We start from the raw sequence: 16,601 nt of genomic DNA, 5'->3' as shown, positions 1-16,601 counted from the left end.
ATTTTAAAACAACGTCCTATAGGCATGATGCAGCACATAAACCAAATTTTAGTTTATATTTTGACGCTCAACCTCCCCTCTCACCCTACCGTTTAATGTTTTGCATTCGTTGATAGGTGAAAGGTTCATTTTATGTGTGTTTCCTTACAAAGAAAGCGATAAACACGAACGGAGACATAGAAACGAGGGTAAACCGAGGCCAACCTCATGCTTTACCCTCATTATATGCTGCACAAACACACATGTAATTTTTTGGAATTTTCCTTTTACCGTTTCCTAATTTTCTCCCATTTAAAATCCATTTTTCACCATTTTTTGATATTTTTCCTCTATTTTCTTCAATAAAAAATGACTAGAAATTAAGATTGATTGTGCGATGTGGCCCTTAGGTTCCTTGACAGCAAAATTTCAGGTTTTGTAGGCATTATGTCTCATATTTTCCATTTATTTTGCAAAAACCCCATTTTTACCCCTTAAACGTGTGTTTTTCGAGTTTTATAACATTAGTTTCAGCCAGCCATATCACTTATGATTTTCTGATTTTCAGATTATAAACTGTTGAAACTCATAGAAAACAATATCATAATGAATAATCAACCCATGGGAACAATGTTTCATCAATCAAATGGCACAAAAACTCATTTTTTCTTCATAAAAATTGAATTACCGCTTAGGTTTCGTGACTTGGGATCTTGGTTTTGGTGTGGGATTGCGGGTCAGTCCACATTCAATGTCCAGCATCTTCACAATCAGCAATCTTCATGTCTTCACCGATCCGAAAGCAATCCGGTCCCAACCGGACAAGCTTTCATTCACCATTCTTCATTTCCTCTTGCACACAAGAATAGCCCCTTAAAGGAGAGAGAGGGAGGAGAGAGAAAGACTAGATTTCCATCTCTTCATTCCCACAGCCATTTCACGAGCGAAGGGCGGTGAAATGATTAGCAAACAGAGAGAAATCAAGGGCCAATGTCGGTTGCAAGGGTTGTTTGTAGGCAGCCATCATGATCTCCATCCATGGAGCGCAATTTTCGGCATGCAGATGGCGCCTTCTTCCTCACAATTTCATCCCTCATTCTCTCTCCACGTTTTTTCATGTAGGATGCATAAAATTTGGGGGGGTCCCCTCTCCAAAAGGCACATCCCATTTTGGCCAAACTTTGGTCCACCTTTTCATATCTTGATCGTTTGTTGGCTCCTTTCTCATCCGGCATCCGATTCGAGCTCTGAAAAATCTTGGGCGTCCGGCTTGACATCCCGCATTGACTGGAAACTCTTGACAACCTGCATGGCAGTCTAAAAAATTATAAAAAATCCACAAGTGTCGCTCGGGCGCCTTTTAAAAGCTGTCTTTCACTTGGTGCTTAAAATCGTCCTAGCTAGAGCCACCACCTTCGATGTTGAATATTTTTTTCCTAAATTCCAGATTTTTTTGGCAAATTTTAGGCACATCCCGAGCTCAAAACTTCACTCTCAGTATTGATGGTAACCCAAATCGCACACCCAGTTTAGAAATCGACAAGGAGAATGGTGTAGAGGGAGTATGCCAGGGTGCACAGTTGATGGTGCATTAGTACGTCCAACCCTGTTTGGCATAGGTGCAAGCAAGAAGGCAAGGGAGCTTTGTAGTGTAGTATACAGAATAGGGTGACATGTCCTGTGATAGCGGCAGAGACCCATCCCGTGTGTGCATAGGGAAATGGAAACGTACCTGGATCCAATTGTCGTAACGTCCCTCAATCTCACCTCTCGGAATGGATTGAGGAGAAACATCAATCACACTCAGCCTACCCTCTGTCTCACACTCTGTTGAAAGATACAAAGGGCAGCCCATTCTTGAAACCCATTGATGTAATCCTCATATTCACTTATGCAGAGGTTATATGCCTTGTGCACATTTGATGGTGCAACAATGCATCCTGCCCTATGCCGACATACAATGCAAGAAGGAAGGCCAAGGAGCCTTATGGTGTAGTGCATGGGAACAGATCGTGCGTTGTGCATTGAGAGGCCCAACCCGTGCATGCAACACTCCATTCACACATCTCACCTCTCAATTGAATTGAAGGGAAATGATTGGTCACTCACCCCATCCTCTGTCTCACACTCTTTTGATAGATATAGAGGGCAGCCCATACTCACGTCCCCATCCTGTTAGGATGAAAGCTTGCATCACTCAAGGGGTTGATGATGAAGATTGCGTTGGTTGTTGTTGTCACCAGAGTGTTGAAGATGATGCGTACCTAGGGAGGTAGCTGATACATCTGGTACTTCGATGATTTATATGAAAGATCGTCTGTTAAGGAGGGCAGACGGACTGATATTGCAAAGACAGTGCACCAAGGAAGGTGACTTCAAATTGCTTCTGGAAAGGTTTTGCTAGTGAATCAACTAACTTGAACTGCGGGGTGTTATCACCTTTTCCATAGTTAACTTCCCGCCCAAGGGTGTTTCCACCTTTTCTTGGAACGAGGCTTGCTATGACAGGGAATTTCTTCATTTTCTCCCATAACAGTTTTCTTTTCTTTTTTCTCTCTCTTTTTTTCTCTTAACCTATTCTTGAGGGTGTCTCCACCTTTTCTCAAAGAAATAGGCCGGCATGGCAGGGACCACAGTCCTTTTCTCCCATAATCATTATATATATATATATATATATATATATATATATATATATATTCTCTCTTTTGTTTTTTTTCCCTTTTTTTTTGCTTTTAGAAGGGAAATGGTAGAAACACCATTTGCCAGAACCATCCTCTCCATCGTAGCTGATTGAAAATAGAGGATAAGAGATCAGGGGTAGGAGGTGGGCCGGAGGGGACAGAGGGTTGCATGTACCTCTTTAGGAGTGGCAGAAGAACGGCTATCAAAAGTAGCATCATAAGAGTTACAGTGCCACACTAATGGGGGAAAGGATGGGGTAACTATGATTGTCAAGATCCCCAAGGAGAGAAGTACTTCTTCAGGCGATAGCCATTAATCAGGAAGGGATCATCATAGGCATCAACAGTCTGCACCACTTGAACAGAGCCATTAGGGTTGACAGCAAGTACCTTGTACGGGCCCATCCACCATTGTTGAAGCTTGCCAAGAAACTTCCCAAATCGTGAATCATAGACCAGAACCAGGTCACCTTCATTGAACTCCTTGTGTTTGATGAAGCTGTCATGGTAAGCCTTATGTTGGCCTTGCGTGGCTTCCATGCACTGTAGAGCCATCCTACAAGTCTCGTCTAAACATTCCAAGTGTAGGAGGCGGCGTTGCAGTGACTCATCATCTCCCAAGTGTTCTTTGATAGCCACTCACAAAGAGGGCAATTCCAGTTCAACCTGGAAAACAACTTCTGTACCATACACCAGTTGGAAAGGAGTTTGTCTGGTAGTAGCCTTATGGGAGGTTCTGTATGCCAAGAGGGCCTCTGTAAGTCGATTGTCCCAATCACAACGATGTGCGACAATCGTTCTTGTCAAGATCGAGCAGAGGATGCAATTGGTGACTTCAACTTGGCTATTGGCTCTGGGGTAGTAAGGAGTGGACTTGTGATGGCAGATCTCGTATAGCTCTATTAGCTCTTCCATGATTTTGTTAAGGAAATGAGTACCTATGTCACTTATCAGCTCAAGGAGACTGCCAAAATGGGTGGTAATATTCTGGTACATGAAACAAGGCTACGCTGTTACCATCGTCCCACTTCAGGGCTTTAGCTTCACACCACTTTGTGACATAATCTATACATACTAGGATGTATCTGTTCTACTTCTATCTGATAGGCGGATCAATGGGACCCACGAAATTAATCCCCCACTTCTCGAATGGCTTTAGGGGAAGAATAGGTTGCAGTGGTATGGCACTTGTTTTGGTGGGTTCTCCCATTCACTGACAAGCATCGCATCTCTTGCAATAGTCATATGCATCCTTGTGGAGGGTCGACCACCAGAATCCTGCTAACAAAGCCTTCCTGGTTGTTGCTTCTCCTGCAAAGTGTCCACCATATGGTTCCTCATGGTATGCTTTCAATACTATGTCTATTTTATCTCCTACAACACATCTTCGCAACACTTCATCTTTGCCTCTCTTGTACAGCGCACCACCTAGCAAGATATAGGGGGTTGATTCTAATAGAAGCTTCTTCTTCTCACAGCTTGAGATGCCAGGAGGATACTGTTGAGTTGCCAAGAGGTTGGCTATGTCTGCATACCATGGAGTAATTGTGTCGACTAGAAACAAAGAAACATCAGGAAGGTCTGGATCATCATGTTCCTCTTCTGCAATTTGAGGGATTCGTGACAGATGATCGACTAGGACATGGGAACGATCGGGCTTAGTGACCACTTTAAAATCAAACTCTTGGAACAAGAGCAACCATCTCAACATTCATCCTTTAACATCTGCTTTGTTCATAAGGAAGGACAGGACTTCATGATCCAGGTAGAACTTAAAATGCATTGACAATAGATAGTGTCGAAGCTTCTCCAGTGCGAACACCATTGCTAAGCACTCAAGCTCTGTCACTGTGTAGTTCCACTCTTAGTCAATTACTTTTCAACTTGCATAATATATTGGTTGATCTAATTTAGAGGGGCCCTTTTGACATAGGACAGCACCTAGCCCTTCAATTGATGCATCTATGTGCACATTGAACTCCTTTGTCCAATCAGGAGGTTGTAGGATGGGTGCTCTGATGAGGCACTATTTTAGGGTATTGAAGGCTTCTTCACAATCATCAGTCCAAAGAAAATCCACATCTTTCCTTAGAATCTTGTGCAGAGGAGCTGCCTTGGTTACAAAATGTGCAATAAATATTCTGTAGGAGCCCACATGGCCAAGAAACCCTCTCAATTGCTTGAGGTTTGTTGGTGCTGTCAAGGCGACAATCTTCTCAATCTTCGCCAGATCTATTGCAATCCCTTGCACAGAGACAATATGGCCGAGAAGAACTTATGATGAGACGCCAAAGACACATTTTTTGGGATTGAGAGAGATTCCATACTCTCCGCATTAGTCAAAACATTGCTCTAGGTGTCCCCAATGCTCACGGATTAGACTATAGACACAGAAGTCATCGAGATACACCTCAATGAAATCATGCAGATGATTCTGAAAGGAAACCATCATTACTCGTTGGAAGGTGGCAAGAGCATTACAGAGCCCAAACGTCATCACTCTGTAAGCATAGGTTCCCCATTCTATTGTGAAGGTGTTTTTGGATTGGTCCTCTTCTGCGATTTGGACTTGGTTATATCCATTGAATCCATCCAAGAGGGAATAGAGCTCATGACCTGCCATTGTGTCCAATAGTTGGTTTGTGAAAGGGATAGGGAAATGATCCTTCTTTATCTTCGAGTTGAGCTTTTGAAAGTCCATACTTATCCGAAGTTTCCCGTTCTTCTTGGGTACAACCACGATGGGTGAAACCCATTCACTGTTAGCCACGGGATAAATGAACTCGGCTTCAAGAAGCTTCAATGATTTAGCCTTTACCAAAGCTGAATAATTAGGATTCATATACCTTTATCTTTGCCTCATAGGTTTGGCATCAGGTTCTAGATCAATGTGGTGTTGACAAACTGTGGGATCAATCCCCTTTAGATTTTTATATGACCAAGCAAACACGTCTAAGTTCTCCTTTAGTAAGTCTCGCAGGACCACAAGTTCTTCTTCTAGAAGATTGAGACCCACTTTTAGGTGACACTCAGTACTAACAGTATCCAGGAACGTCACTTACCTTTCACCTTCCACTTCACGAATAAATGTCCCATAGATTGCTTCTGGATAGAGGTCTAACTCCTTCAAGGGAGTAGTGTTATCGTCCGATGTTCCACTAGAACCAATGTCCTTCTTCTGAACAGATGACTCATTTGTCTATTGAGATTGCTGGAAGGGTATCAGAGCTTTGTTTGCTTCTGTGTGAGTGGTGATTTCTTTTGGACTTAGGGATTCATCTTCAGAGGATGCATCTAGGAATATCACATAGCATGGACCTTCTATAAGCAGTGGCTCTAATGGCTCTGGCTTCTATTGACAAGCGGCATCATCATCATCTTTTCTCCAGAATGAATGGTCAGGGTGACAAGAGCCACTAGTGAACTTAATTTTCATACCTTTGATCCATTGCGTATGCAGATTCTACATACTTTGTGGTCCATTGGTCAACCCAAATGGAACCATAGTCATTCCATCCAACATCCCGAGATCTTCGGCCTATAAGGTCTCTGTAGGGACATCAACAAGATCATCTGCTATATCAAATGAACTTCTTCATCTACACTTTCATAACCTGCTTCATTTTCTTCCTCATCATTTTCATTCTCTTCCTCTGGAGGCTCTGTCTCTGCTTCTATAGAGGCTCTGTAGGAGAAGAACAGGTCCTCCATGTCTGTGTCTGCTTCTGCTTTTGCCTCTATCTCTGACTATGTCTCTGCTTCTGACTCGGTCTTTGAATCTGCACGACTGCCATGTAATAGGGAGAACAGTACATCCATGCTTCTATTTCACTGTTAGAGGTGATTTCAAAAGTCAATTCCAGTTGAGCCAGGAGGTATTCTCCCATGGACAAAGACTTTGCTTCCTTCGATAATTGGCTTACAGTGCCCACTATTAGGGACTGTGCCTCTGTTTTCTTGGGAAATATCTGTTTAACAACCTCTTCGTCTCCTGATGTACCATCTGTTACTTCATTGGAGGAGTCTGTTATGACTTCGATGGATGTGGATCCATTGCCTTTTTGCGATCCATAAAATTTCAACACCACTTTATTAGTCCTCTACCTAGGGTTAGGGTGCCTTTGAACTAGTCTGTCCTGGCTCTTGCTTCAAAAAGCCAAGGTCTTCCCAAGAGCAGAGGGTATGAGGTCCCATAAGAATTTGGTTTGACCACCAAATATATCAGCCAATAGTCTCTTCCTGCAAGGGTTGTTTTTACATATGGGAGGATGCCCAATGGTTTAATTCTGCTTTGGTTTGCCAATTTGATAAGCCACTCGGTAGGTTGCATTCTTTGTAAACCTAGATCCTTCATTGTCACATCCATCATTATGTTTACTGATGAGCCTCCATCAATCAATGCATCTAAAATAAAGCATCCTTATATCCATACACTAGTCTCTGGGGTTCTTGGATCTAGGAAGGCGTTAGCCACCTCCACTTCCTTCACAGGTTCTTAGGCTCTATTGGACTTTGTTGTTGTTAGGGGAGCAATTCTTAGTCCACATCTTCTTATCAAGATGCTTTTGAATCTTTTTTAGCACAACTGGGAGATAGCATCAGTGATAACTGTCGGAAGGTTAGGTTTGGTTTAAAGGTGTCTAGGTCTTTGACCAAATCATACTCTTTGATAGGATCCACAGGCTTTTCTAATCGACTAGGAAATGGAGCCACGCCCACTTTTATCTTCCATTTATCTTCCAAGAGCAGCAACATATGTACTTCATCTTCATGAGGAGGGAATTCTGTATCCTCTATTTCCTGGACCTTTGGTCTTGCCTCTGCAACTATCTCTATAGCTCTCTGTGGCTCTATGGTGCTCTGTACTTCTTTACTCTGGATTGCATTGTTCTGCTTTTCTCGAGGAAAGTTGAATTGCACAGTCTTTAGAGAAGGAACATTCTCTTTTGGAACTATGGGTTCTCCCTTCTTTGCTCGCGTTATTGTGGCCACTTCTAATTCCACCAAATTGGAAGCAGGTTCTCGGGTCTTCTGTTGGGTATTAGAAGTAGATTTCACAGGGGCTGGACTTGGACAATCTTTTGCAGTATGGCCTTCTCCTTTGCATTGGCTGCATAAGGGCTTGTAATCCACAGGTTTTCTAGGGTTTGGACAATTCGGGGAGATATGACCCTTTTCTCCATATCTGTAACATTCCACCTCTGATCTCCAACCACCGTCCGACTATCTCCTCTGTAACTTTGAGAGGGAAACCTCCTTGGACTGAAACTAGGACCAAACTCCCTAGGCTTTGGTCCAATGTCCTGTGTTGTCATTTTAGATTCTAGTAAGTTGAATCTTGCATTTTCATCTTTCTGTCTTCGTTCATCCATCTCTTTCAGAGAGAAGATATCATCTATATAGTTCTTCCTCAAATAGTATGAATAGAGGGCTCCAGGAATGGTTGGTTTTCGGGTACATTCAGTGGCTAAATGTCTCGCTTGATAGCATTTTTTGCACCATGTATTTGAACACATCACATCTCTCCTACCTCCCACAAGAGTGGATATATTGGTGGTATTCACCTTCAGCATCTGTAGCTGCTCTGTAATCACATCCATAAGCTCTTTCTTAATACTGGCGACTGAGTTGGAGAGGTAGTCCTTCATATTTTCACCTCCTGATGTACTTGTAGTAGGGTTTTGGGAAGCTTCTGTAATTATTGCATACACGGGTTGGGTTGATCCAAGAGGTCCTCTATTCTAGTTCTGATTCAGAGATCTTGTTGAGACTTAGGGTTGTTGATTCCAGTGGGTAGGGTTCCACTGTTGTTGAGTCCCCATTGGAGAAACTGTTTGAGGCCACTGTTGTTGTGGTTGAACCATCATTTGAGGCATTGTCATTTGCGGCCACTGTGGATTAGGTGCATTGTACTGCCACACTATTTGCATTTGAGTATAGGGGTAGGGAACCATCCATGGAACTGCATTTTGTGGGTTTTCCATTCCTGGCATGGGAGGAGATGAGACTCCTCTTCCTGGGGTCATTGACATCCTTGCTTCAACTTTGTCATACAATCTTGCACCTTCCATTACAGCTTGCAGATTGACTGGTCTTGGGAGGAGATAAGACTCCTCTTCCTGGGGTCATTGACATCCTTGCTTCAACTTTGTCATACAATCTTGCACCTTCCACTATAGCTTGCAGATTGACTGGTCTTCTTAATTCCACAAACTTGCGAACTTCTGGTTGTAGGCCTCTGAGAAACATTCCTTTCTAGATGCCTTCATCCAAATGATGGTTGGTCCATCTCTTCAGGATGGATTCCATTCGCGAAACATAAGCTTCTACTCTTTCTCTAGAGGACTAACTTAGGTTCATGAACTCCTCTCGCATCTGCTCTTCAAAACCTTCATGCCTAAATTTAGTGAGGAAGGCCAACTTCAGGTCATTCCATGTGCCAAAAGTTTGTGCTGCCTATCTCTCATACCATTGAAACACCGCACCTTTGAAAGTGGCAGGGAAGATTGCTAACTAATGTTCGAGGGTTCTGGCATTGTTAGCCACACATGCTACCATAAACTCTGTTATATGAAGATCATGGTCTTCATTGTATTCTCCCTTAAAAATTGGCAATGGGACTACATTTGTTGGCCTATCATCAATATTCCAAGATGCATTTGACTAGGAAGGGGACCTTGAGTCGCCATGGAGATTTCTGTAAAGAGTGCTTTTAGGGCATCAAAGAAGGCTTCTATTGCAAGCTCATTCTCAGCCTTGATTCTTGCCTTCTCTCTTCTCACGCACCTCTGGACTCGTTTTGACGCTTGCCTCTTGATTGTGTCATTCATCAGGGGGTTGGCTCCAACTAGTTGGTCTGTACTCAACAGAATAGAATCAGAGAGGGGCTTCAATCTCTGGAGGATCCTCTGGCCAACATCTCTTCTACTTCCTTCTTTTCAACATCTCTGAATTCAGCTTTCAAACCACTACAGAGGGGTAGATATTCCATTCTGAAAGTATCAAAACTCATTCTTCTTAAGATCATTGTTGTGCCATCATTATAATAATGCCAGCTTCTGAGGGTTTCAACAGTGTATGTTGTAAAGAACACTCTATCTACCAACTTCCAGTGGGTTGCTAATTGGACAAACAGAAGATTGTTAGAACACCAAGCATCCCACGTATCTTGTTGTTGAGTATCCATGAACAAATTCCAACTCTTTTCTTTCTTTTTTTTGTGAACCTCCACTAACCACGACTCCTGAAGCTTCTTCATGATCTCCCACTTGATGATGTCTAGAAACTTCTCAATGAATGCCAAATCTTCCATGGATGGTCATTCTCTCTGTTTTCTGCTTTTCAGTTTGTTTCCAAACAATTTGCCACCAAGATACATGTGTCTATTGCTTCAACAGGAAGAGGAAATAGTCCACCACATAGAGCTTGCATCATGATGGTAATATGTTTCTGCCATTGTGGGTTGAACTTCTTATAGAAAGTGGCTTTGGCAATAAGAATCTCCAACTCTTCAGTGGAAGAAGGAACTTTGCAAACATCCACTGAATTCTTCTCTTCTTGGCAATGCCATTTCCTTCATTTTCAGCCTCTTCTAATGCTTGTTGATGCCAAGATTCCCCGTTTGCGCACCAAAAACAAAAATGATAGCAACCCTCCCACGAACAGAAACAACCACAAGACCGAGGAAAAAGACCAAGGAAAAAGCACACAAAATTTATGTGAATGGCTCTGCCATTGACCTCAAAAATTGAAAAGAAACCATAAATCTCTCTTAATAACAAACAATTTTTTCATCTTCATCCATAGCTTCAACCATTATGCAAGAACAAAAGGGAAAAGAGAAATTTCTGCACAAAAGACAAAGGAGAGAGGAGAGATAACAATTTTTTGGCACCATCCAAAAAGGGAGGATATGCGATTGGAGAAGAGAGGGAAGGGAAAGAGGAACATAACCACTCGTGCACTCCATCCCACCTCTTCCCCAAAAAGCATAGCCCTTTCTATTTTTTATTATTTCTTTGAAATTTTTTTATACATTTGATATTATAAGGCCTTTGCTTTAATTTTGAGTATTCTTACCCTTTACAAATGCATGCACGTAACACTTTTGTATCATTTATTTATGATGGATATGGATGTGGATGTGGCCCCCTTATATCTCTATCTCTTTTTGGTGATTTTGTAACAACTTGGTATTATTCTCTTGGCAAAAAATGAAAATATGATGCATTCTTGGATTCTTTTGTGCCTTGTTTTTATGCTTATTTGGGTGTCATCAAATTCCTCCCACACTGAAATGTGAAGCGTCCTCACGAACCTTGTCAAAGAAGAACCATTGTCTAACACAAATTACATCCAAAATTGTTAATAAAACAACTTCAATCACAAGGCCTAGCCATGGTAGGGTATGGAACTCCAAATCCATGACTACCAAAGTAAGGGAACTCCTACCTTCATCCCACTCCCACACTGAAAAACTTGTATACTTTTCAAAGGATAGGGTTTTGTCTTCCACAAGGAATCAAAAGCACAACTTCTCTATCCCAATGGAGAAAGAAATAAGACTCCATCATGTAGCTCCAAAGGCACTTGAGAAAGTAGGGTTGGGTTATATATCTTCATGTATCTTCCAATGTAGGGATTTATTCATTTGCTAAAGATGGACAATGGAAGTGTTAGATGCCTTTGGATCATATTGTGTATGAACTGGTAACCTTTGGGTTTTTCTTTTAAAAATAAATAAACCATTAATGTTGTTGTCATTCGGGTTTTCCAATGTAGGCTGCAAGGATGAGGGCACGAGAGGTAGAGGAACAACTTGACAGGCCAAGGAGTGTTGCCGATTGACAAAGAGAATGTTGATCGATGAAAAATGCTCCGTTTTCTTCATCTTCTTGTTATTCTTTCTCTTCAATTAATAACCTTTATATGATTGACTACAGCATCAGCATGTTGAATGTGATGAGGTGACCTGCTTTTTTACCGCTTTTCAATTCCGACTGTTGCTTCTTCTTCAATGCCAACAACACTTAGAGATTTGGCCATGTGGAAAGCCGAAAAGGGGAAACATATTTTTCTTTTCTATTTCTTTGCTTCTACTACTTCTTTGGCATGAAGCGCAAAAGGACTGACATAAAGATCCTGCACCCCAAACTTTCTATCTCCCCATCAATCGATGAAGGCCTAGGTATCAAGCAGCCCACTCTCTCTTTTTGTGGGGTAATTTTTTCCATATCCCCTTCCTCTCTCTCTCTCTCTCTCTCTCTCTCTCTCTCTCTCTGTGTTTGTATGCCTGTCTCTGTGATCTCTCTATGCTCATGAACATTGGAAAGCTTCAATTTGCCAGTGGTATCATCCTTAACAATGCGGGACGATGGTAGTGTGGGAGGGAAGAAGGCGAATCTGGCAGTGATAGAGGAGGTGACTACCCCCATGGCAGAGAGAGGGGGAAGAGGAGGAGGAGAACCCGCAATGGGTCCTCTGAAGGCACGCTGGGTGTCAAAGAAGCCACATCTCTCTCTCTCTCTCTCTCTCTCTCTCTCTCTCTCTCTCTCTCTCTCTCTCTCTCTCTCTCTCTCTCTCTCTCTCTCTCTCTCTCTCTCTCTCTCTCTCTATCTCTCTATGATAGATGGTGATCTATGACCACTGTGTGGCAGTTTCCTCTCCCCCAAGCCAAGCTTATAAGGCCAGATTGGTTGCTAAGAGAGCATGGTGTTGACTTCGATGAAGTCTTCTCTTAACAACTCCAGCACTTCCAAAGCGCCTACAACCTAGGCTGGAGGAGTTAAGCACAGGGGAACAGGCGAAAGAGCTAGATTCCCCCATAAGGGAGATAGTTGTACCCATGCAACCTGGAAAGGCTACTCCGCAGGCCACGACTAGGTCCCATGAGGACCCACAAGAGAAGGGAAATGTTGAGGCCCGACCAAGCACATCAACGGTCGATATAGCCCAGGGTCCTGAGACGTTAGATGCACCTGTACTGACCAAGAAAAAGAGGAGAAAATAGCGAAAACAACAACAATTGCAGGTGGTTGCGAACCCCAAGGACATTGGGACGAAGAGTGCTGGAGAGTTGATGAATAAAGCATCGAGTCCATCCACCAATGAGCCCACTGATGCCTCTCCTAATAGCGGTGAAACCTCAGACACATCCATAAGCTCCGACAAATCAAAGCACTCGTTACCATCAATGGTTGCTTGCAACACTCTATCCACTAACAATAGAACTCGCATTGACAAATCAAGAGTGGATACAACACTATCACGACGGGGTGACAAATTCACACCAATCACACCCAAGGAAAACCATGACGCAATAGCAAAGCCTCAAGAGAAACATGGAAACCCCAAGAGCATGAGCAATCCTAGCGTTGACCAATCTTGCTCATATAGGCCTGAACCCCTAGCTATGCTAAAGCCTAGGCAAACTCCTAGAACCTTGCGCGAAATAGCAACTGAGCAAGCCCTCGTTGAACGTAGAAGTGTCGCAGAATGCTTAACTGAGTTGGAGGCTAAGCTCAAGGTGTTCGCACGCGTTTATGTCCTTGCGGACATGGGCATAATCCCCAAGGAGTAGCTTGGAGATTACTTGCCCTTCCCTTTATCTTGGGAAGAGCAGGAACACCTTGATGAGCACTATAGCAGGCTCCTACATGAACGCTTGCAACTCATCTCGGGCGAGGAAGCTGACGAACTGCGCTTAGCCATCACGTTCAATGAAGTGCTCTGCCGACCGAATCTCGTAGACATAGAGCAACTAAAGCGACTGTCAGCAGGCCAGAGTCAATGTGAGCAGCATTGGTGCGAAGGCCGCATTGCAATGGCCAAACTAGGGGCTCAGATGATGACAGTCTCTGAGGAGCGATTGGCCAAATGGCGATCCCAAAGAGACTCAACCTATGTGGCACCAACTTCCCTTCGAGTGCTAACTGCCATTCGGGGCAAGGACTTGGCCAAACCAGGCCAAGAAAACCCTCTGTTTGATAAAGTTCTTGCTAAGGAGGAGTTACATGTTGCCAATAGACTCGGACAAGGTTCCATGCTACTCGATGTGGTGAAATATTTATCAGTATTGAGTAAGCTACCACGTGTGCTAGATGCGTGTGCCACGCTTCAGTACAAGCCCAAGTTCTACCATTGGTTTCTATCCTAGTGAAGCGACAAGGGCTCGGACAAATGTATGTGCACATGTATATCCAATGATTTTCATATCACCTTTATAGACATTATCAACACACACAAGCCATAACAAGTCAAGCGCAGCCAGACAAATTAGGGCTGCCAAGCTATGCTGGGCCGGTTCCATGTTCACCAGATAATGCCCGCCTCCGGGCAAAGAGCATGTGCTCCGAATTACTACCATGGTAGCTCTGTCCAACATCCCTAAGGACGTAAGCAGGCGCAGTCTCTCTCTCTCTGTACACGATCCCCTCCCTGGCCTATCCTTCCGAGGAGGAGCCTTCCAAACGCAGAACCACCAACCGATCCAACTCTGTGTGAGTCAAGACGTGCTCGTAGTCAGCAGCCAGAGGGACACCACTACAAGAGTCCAGCATGTTCCGCACTTCCTCTTCTAATCACATACGTTTGACAACCCACACCAAGTCCCTCCTATGAGAACGCTCTTATCCCGTATCAAAGCCTAACTCTTGGATTGCATTTTGCAGGTTTCCAGAAGAAGATCGTGGAGAACCACGGTCAGCTGACGTGCAAGGATGCTCTTCTCACACGATGGGAACATGCGGCACGTGCCCCTCCACCGGTGCGCTACATGCCCACCCTCAAGAGGTATGCGAAGAAGCGAGGCCCTAAGCGACACTGTCCCGGCAGGTCGAAGGCCGAAGAATCCCCGGCCCACGAAAGTCAAGACTCAAAGAGACGCGCAGCATGTGGTAACGCTAGTTGCACAGACCCCCAATGCACGCTCGGGCACCAAGTGCTCACAAAGTGACAAGGCGGCCCGGGATAGGGAAGAATTTAATGAATTGTTTAAAGACATTCTGGAAACGGTAGCGGCCCGAGACTACACCATTCATGTCCCGATCGACATGTTCCCTGCCCAGCCTCATGGGAACCCTGCACTAGCACCGCCCCGGTCGCCTAGCCAACCAGACTCATCCCGCCTTGTACCTATCGACTAAACCCCTATGATGTACAAGTAGCTCGACGAGTCGGCATGCCATAACTTTTTGTTTTTGATGAGTAAAGGGGCAAGATCCCCACTTGTACACATTTCTATTATCTCTCATTATTGTATGTGACCTTAACAAGCAATGAAATAGGCATCCCAATAGACATCATAGAATTCTAAAAAATTATGTCTTAACATGATTGCATTTATTCAATGTACTTAACGCAAGCGGGCATATAATCTCACGAAGTGACAAGTGGATGCAGGATGACACAGGTCTTCACGCAAACGTGTCCAACGGCCAAGCCACCGCAAGACCACCAACCGCACACGAACCGCAACACAACCATGATGCGGAACGCGAAAAATCACCCTTGCAAGTACCCACATCGCACACACCAAAGCATAGTCATGGGCTCCACTCTCTTCTTGGGCCAAGTGACATAGTGAGCTCGCGATGGGTGTCCCCGCAATCGCACCAATATCGCAGTAACAACTCCCCTAACAACGAGGCTCGGGCACAATCATCATTGTCATATCCATTTCCAGAACCTACCAGGCTTGACATTTCCCAGCCAAAAAGGCTCATAGCCTCAGCATATTGCAGTGGTTGTACTTTGGCCAAAAAAAAAAGTCAACAAAGAACGGAGAAATGAGAAGCACCCACGATCACAGCACCGCACCTAGGGGTCCTTAAGTGAGGTGCATCCAGTGCCCTTGGTCGGCCTAATCCCCTAGCCCTTTGTACATCCCCCACAATTGTTTAGGGCACATCAAGGGCAGGACATACCTCGGGAGCTCGCCTCGCCTATGGTTAGACCTGTCACAGTGAACCACTTGCACAATTCTTTTGCACTCCATCTCAATGCCATTACAATCAACAGTGGTAAGCAAGGCATGAAAGACAATGGAAAAGTACACCATACTTTTCAAGCACTACAAGTAGCCACTAGCTACCAAAAGCTAAGACATCAAGGAGCTCAATTATACTACATTGCCTTGACAAGACCATAATGATGTCTCAAGCAATCTTCAAGTGTACTCCCCGTCTTCATCCACAAATTTTTCCATCAACTTGCTTCACTGACCCATTGTTGTACAAAGAACCAGGTCGACAGTCTTCTAACTAAGTAATACCTAAATATGCACGTGTACTCACTTAATAATCACACTATAACATATACACAGTTTGGGTCCTCAAGTGTAGGACAATACTCTAGGCTTGCTTAGAGTTTGACCTGTCTCCCAAACTAATCAAAATATGTCTTGTGCACGATAAAGAAGACTAGCACTTCCCCTTAGGAAGAGACCACATGAGAGGTTTTTCAATTGCAGGTATTGCATATCCAACGAAGGTGTCATTCGCTCTTCATCCACACTCAACTCTGAATTCCTATCCTTATCACCTGGTAAGCCTGTCACGAATCATCATGTATAGAATCCTCACCAAACCGCCACTTGTACTCCATCAGTGCAACCCCCCCAAAGAATAGACCTACCACCAACTCCCATTGCCCTACCACCTACCACCACTTAACCCACCAATGTGTCACCAACGACCTTCCTCCCCACCACTACCAACACTCTGCCATGGCAACCATCGACGTCCTTGCAACCCACATCTTCGGTGCATGCTAACGCCTGCTACCTACGACGATGAGTGCCATGGGACTGGCACTCGTCTAGGAGGGGGGTAATGTTAACCCCAACACGAAGAAAGCAAAAGGAAATAAAAAAGACACATGGCAAAGGCAAAAAAAAGGTAGCTCGACTGAAGAAAGAAGAGGAGGAAAGATCAAAAGCACAAG

The sequence above is a fragment of the Lygodium microphyllum genome, chromosome 11, assembly GCF_053477565.2.
Source record: "Lygodium microphyllum isolate KBCC chromosome 11, Lygodium_microphyllum_v1.1.10, whole genome shotgun sequence".
Taxonomy (NCBI): Eukaryota; Viridiplantae; Streptophyta; class Polypodiopsida; order Schizaeales; family Lygodiaceae; genus Lygodium; species Lygodium microphyllum.
The sequence above is the reverse complement of the archived record's forward strand: the minus strand, read 5'-3'. Positions refer to the sequence as shown.